Source organism: Microcaecilia unicolor, chromosome 9, assembly GCF_901765095.1.
Source record: "Microcaecilia unicolor chromosome 9, aMicUni1.1, whole genome shotgun sequence".
Classification (NCBI taxonomy): domain Eukaryota; kingdom Metazoa; phylum Chordata; class Amphibia; order Gymnophiona; family Siphonopidae; genus Microcaecilia; species Microcaecilia unicolor.
This window is the reverse complement of record NC_044039.1, coordinates 149624389-149630388: the sequence shown is the minus strand read 5'-3', so window position 1 is coordinate 149630388 and position 6000 is coordinate 149624389.

Here is a 6000-nt window from a genome sequence, read left to right as displayed (position 1 = left end):
CACTTTTAAAACATCCTTTGTTAATACTTAAGCATGAAACAGGAGATCACGTCCAACTCATTTTCTTTGCAAGAATCTTTACACGTTTAACTACTCTGAGGTTTGCAAAAAAAAAAAAAAAAACCACGCTGCTTCTGTTTGCTTTGGCCAGAATCTATCAGACATCCTTCCAGAAAAGAAAAAAAATAAAAAATAAATCTCACAAATGCCTTCAACCACAACCTGATCACGGACAGGTAGCACAAGCCTCTGAATTCCACTGCTCCTTTGCACAAAGCAGCCTGATTTACACAGCAAGGGAGAGAAGAGAGGAAAAAAAAAAAGCACATTAACAACAAGTCAAGGCGAAACCTTACCAATGATGTCCACCACAGTCTGACTCTCAGCAAAAAACAAAATGAATGCGGAGCACCGTGGGAGCAGGCAGCAGTGGATCATCCAAGCAGCGGCGCCGGCTCTCCTCTCAGCACTCCAACGCGGCAGCGGCAACATCGTCCAGGTCCTTCAGAGTCGGACTGCCTGCAAGGCTCCAGGCGTGACGTCACGCCGTGCGTGGAAGAGCTGGGGCGGTGCTAAGCCTAAACAGACGAATGAGCGCTGCGCACGGGAAGGCAGCAGCCAGAGCCAGCAGTGCATGCGCATATAGGCGCCAACGCGAGAGAGGTTTATATTTTAAATTTTAGAACAGTGACTCGGCCGGCGGCGGTGCCCTTGAAGGCGAGGCGCCCCCCCCTGCCATGCTTACCCCGCTTACCGGGTTAGCACAGCCCTGTGTGTCAGCATGCATTTCACTTTGTATGCTGGTGCCCAGACGTCTGAAGAGGTTGTCCGGGCTCCGCCCAGGGGCTTTTAAACCCCTTTTCGCTCTACCCCTTACCAGCGGGGTGCCCTTGGGCGGCAGGAACATGCCTGTCACGCCTCACTTGCACCCCGCTGGCACCGCAGCGCATGCCCGTCGGGGCACGGCGCCATGTTATAGGCGGCTCCGTGCACCCGTGTGGGGCACTGCCTTGCTTTTTGTCTCTAGGCAGTAGTCAGCAGTAGTCAGTCCTTCAATACATATTTGGCAGCCAGTGTAAACTCTGCAGAATGGAGCAACATGGTCCCTAATCCCAAATTCCCCACCCTTCATAACTGATCCCTGTTGAACCAACCATAATAGATAAAATGAGATCTGAACCAACCAAGAAATGTGATCATTCAAAGTTCGGATTCCTGTGCCACACAACTATCTAAACAGGAATCTGGGATCTTCTCACACAGACTTTGAAATCTTCCTTTTTCCCAGCCAAGAAACATCGGACTTACAGATCAACTTTTAGCTTGGGTTTATTAAAATTTCTAGACTCCTGAAATGTGCTGAAAGCGATTTAAACAAAATTTAAAACAGTTGATTTTTTTAAAGCAATTCAACAATTAAAGGTGGTGATTTGGGAGTTTGATTACTTTTACTTATATAGTATTCTGGTTAGCACATGAAAAAATATTTAAGAAACAATTTGAAAAAAGTGTGCAGATTTTATGATCAGTCATGCTACCATCCTGAGTTAAAACAGCAGTACAGCCACACTTATCCATGAAAGGCTGGAATCTGTTGTATGGAACTTGTGAAGAACCATGCGATAACCCTAATAGATCATGGGTTCCCAAATAGAGTCGCAACCATGTCTGCACAAAAAATAAAAATGCAGGACAGTGGTGATGATGGCCTGTGCAAACTATGTTGTTAGGTCTGTGTGGCTTATCAGGGAATGGGAACTGCTGTGGAGCAGATGATACATGGTGGGAGGAAAGCCCAATGCCAGAACTAAAATGAGGCCTGGGGATCAAGTAGTCGTATTAGCGAAAGTTTTTGGGAAGTATAGCAATACATGTTCTGCAATCTAATACAATTTTAACTCTCCTCTCAATAGAAAGTTAAATGTAAGTGGCAAGCTGTTGAGGAGGTGGGACAGCATTTCCTGGAAGATTATCAAGCCTTTCAGGAGCAGATGGAGGAATACCAGCAGGTCCTAATGCAAGCAGAGCACCAGTTGGACTACAATGGCTAGAGCATAAAAGAAAGCAATTACTGTGGTTTGTTTCTGCTAACAAGGGCCTGACCTGCAAAACCCTCTAAATCTATACAATAGCACTTTTCAAAAAGGTAACTAGTGTAAGTGGACTGGGGATGGTACAGTCAGAGGACAAAAGGAGATAGACAAACCTTTTGTTTCTAGGCAGTAGTCAGCAGTCATTAGTCTGTCAACTATTTGGAAGCTTAAATGAAATGAATGGCACCTTTAAGTTCAAAGGTTTGGCATTGCTGCAGGTATTTGGGGATTCAGGTATGAAAAATAGATTAGTCTTTGGACACCAGTGGAATGGGGTTGAAACACGCTTGTCAGGCAGCTTATTGGAGTGGAGGATTTTAGTTTGAGTTTTCAGTGCAGCATCTTTTAGAAGTATGTAAATTTACTAGAAAATTTTAAAGACTTGCTGACTGCAAGCTGACCCTTGATGGAGCTGTCTTGTGCTGGAGTGTGAACAAAATTTGCCCTTTAATTTTTAACCTAGTAGCTGTTTTTCTTCCATGTGTGAGCCTTACTCATGTTATCCATGATCGTGTCATGCTACCTGGTCAAATTGGTTTATTATCACACTTTAAATACTACATTTCATAAAATATCAAATGTGGTTAATAATATTGTTAGACAGAAAAGTGCTTAAGCTACAGTCCTAGATATCCTGGAGGACAGTATTGATTGGCAACTCTTGTGGCCTGTCTCTGGTGCTTTTTTTATTGTCCTTCATCGCCAGTTCCTTCTGCTAGTGTAGCTTTCTTTCCATGCATCCAAACTCTTCTGGTCATGGCTAGGATCACAGTTGATGACGCAATCTTAAGGATCATCAATGAAGTCAGAGAAGACTTTTCTCTTTGTGTCACCTCAAGTATCCAGTGTAGTGACCTCATCTCTCAGACACATTGCTTTCTCGTGCTCTAGCACTCTGCTTTGCAGACCAAAATAGTGGTTTCCTGTATTCCAGTACTGGTCTTTAGCTTTGCAGCTTAAGCTTGTCACTTATTTCACTCCTATCACTTTCAGAATATATAGAAAATGTTAATGATCTGTATAAACACAGCTGTTAATGCAGCCAGCATTAAAAGTATATTCTCACAGGCTGTATGATGGGAAGATGTCAGTAGGAACAAAGAATAAGATGACAGCGCCAAGCCCAAGAGAAAATAGGAGGAGAAAAACAAGTGAGAATGTATTGCTTTTTCCAAAGAATGAATTAGAATCATTTGTCCCAAACTTTGATGTGGCTGCAGCAGTATTACTGTAATAAAGCTGAAATGTATCTTTGTGTGCTCTTGTCATACCTTTCCTCACTATTTAAATTTTTTTTTAGATACTACAGAAGACTTCATCTTCTGTCTTGTGTCACTTGAAAGTAAAAGTTGCTGTTTACTAAGCTGTGCTATAGGCACGCTAATGTTTTTAGCAAGCACTAGTTCTAGAGACACCCATAGGAATATATGGGTGTGTCTAATGTTAGCGTGCGCTAAAAACGCTATCACACCTTAGTAAACGGGGCCCAAAGTCTATTATTGAATGGTTCTTTTATTTACTTGTTTGTATAAATTTTGGTGTATATGTATATTTGAAAAAAATGTAAAGTTTTTCAAATTGTTTTGTTGTATATCTGGCTAGTCTGAAAGCTTTTTCTCATTAACTAGATGCCTATACTAATGTTGGAAATTTTAATAAAGAATATCTGAAAGTGTACAAAGTTTTGTATTCTGTGCTTTTTCTGTTGGAGGACTGAGTGGTATCTATGTACTTTTTCTTCCATGTATTAACTCTATACACTTATAGCCTTCCAAGCAAGCTATCTCAAATTTTGATATTAAACAGCAAAATAACAATATTCCACAAGCACAGGCACAAAGCCTAATGTAAAATAAATGAACAAACATACTGGTTACAGTAATACTGCATTAATCTGCCTGCCCACACAAAAATATATAAAGGGGAGGAGAGACAACTGAACTAGAATCTAGACTATATTGGATGCAATCTCTCTGTACAAAAACTTCCAGTTACAGAAAGTTAAAATATATCAATATATCAAGGTCAACTTTCAGAAAAAAAAAGTCTGGGGAAAAACTTCAAACAGCCAGCCTAGATCAAGGGTTCTCAACCCAATCCTTGGGACACACCCAGCCTGTCAGATGTTCAGGATACCACAATGAAAAAAAGCGTATGAGATTTGCATACAATGGAGGCAGTGGCATGCAAATATATCTCATGCATATTTATTGGAAGTATTCTAAAAACGAGATTGGCTTGATGTGGCCTAAGGCCAAGGTTCAGAACCCCTGGTCTAGATGATTCAACTTATTCCTGTAATTAAGCATTAATATACATATAGCTAGCACCATTTGAATATAGTATTATAAAGTTATGAACTGGGATATCTCTCTTTGAGGGTTGGGGGTCCCCCTTTTTGGCCCTAGGGGTAAGGCTTTTACCCTCCACTCTGGGAAGCTGCCTGCACCTTTTGGGTTGCCACAATGAGACACAAGCTAAGACCAGTCTGTAAGATGCAGGTTGTTTAATACATTTAAACTAAACACCATATAACAAGCTTTGTCATCACAATACATTCAACCTATTCCTGCAGCCTCATACTTAAATCTCCTGCCTGACCTTGCTCACACAATCCAGGCCAGGTTTTCTTACTGGTCATATGCAGTATAGCCTCTAAGCACAGCTTACTTTACAAACAAGCAATCAATGAGACCTTTTCCCCATATCATTTAAATCACATTTCAACCATTCAAGTAGCTATGGGGGCAGTAAGCCTCACTTCAGTTACTGGAAAAGTAAATGGAAACGATACTGAAGTAAAGGATAGTGAATTTCCTGGAATCCAGTAGATTACAAGATCCGAGACAACATGGTTTTTTACCAAAGGCAAATCGTGCCAAACAAATTTGATTGAATTCTTTGGGTGACCAGAGAATTGGATCAAGGATGTGTTCTAGATGTAATCTACTTAGATTTCAGCAAAGACTTTGACTCTGTTCCTCATAGGAGGCTCTTGAATAAACTTGACACACTGAAGTTAGGCCCCAAAGTGTTGAACTAGATTAAGAGCTGGTTGATGGACAGATGCCAGAGGGTGGTGGTTAGTGGAATTCAATTGGAGGAAGGAAAGGTGAGTAGTGGAGTGCCTCAAAGATTGGTGCTGGGGCCTATTCTGTTCAATATATTTGTGAGCAACATTGCCGAAGGGTTAGAAGATAAGGTTTGCCTTTTTGCAGATGATACCAACATTTGTAACAGAGTGGACACCCCAGAGAGAGTGGAAAACATGAAAAAGGATCTACAAAAGTTAGAGGAATGGTCTAATGTTTGGCAATTAAAATTCAATGCAAAGAAGTGCAGAGTGATACACTTAGGGAGTAGAAATCCAAGAGTGAATGTGTTAGGTGGTGAGAGCCTGATATGCACATACAGAGAGAGGGACCTTGGGGTGATAGTATATGAGGGCGACGAAACAGTGTGACAAGGCGGTGGCTGTAACCAGAAGAATGCTAGGGTGTATAAAGAGAGGTGTAACCAGCAGAAGAAAGGCAGTGTTGATGCCTCTGTACAAGTCATTGGTGAGGCCCTACCTGGAGTATTGTGTTCAGTTTTGGAGGCTGTATCTTGCTAAAGATGGACTTGAAGCGGTCCAGAGGAAGGCGACAAAAATGATATGGAGCTTATGACATATGGGAAGAGACTGGAAGACCTGAATATGTATACCCTAAAGGAGAGGAGGGACAGGGGAGATAATGATAGACATTTAAGTGCTTGAAAGGTGCTAATATAGAAACAAAATTTCCAGAGAAGGGAATATGGTAAAACAAGAGGGCATGAATAGAGGTTGCAGAGTGGAAGACTTAGGAGTAATGTCAGAAAATTCTTTTTCATGGAGAAGGTGGTTGATGCCTGGAATGCCCAAGGA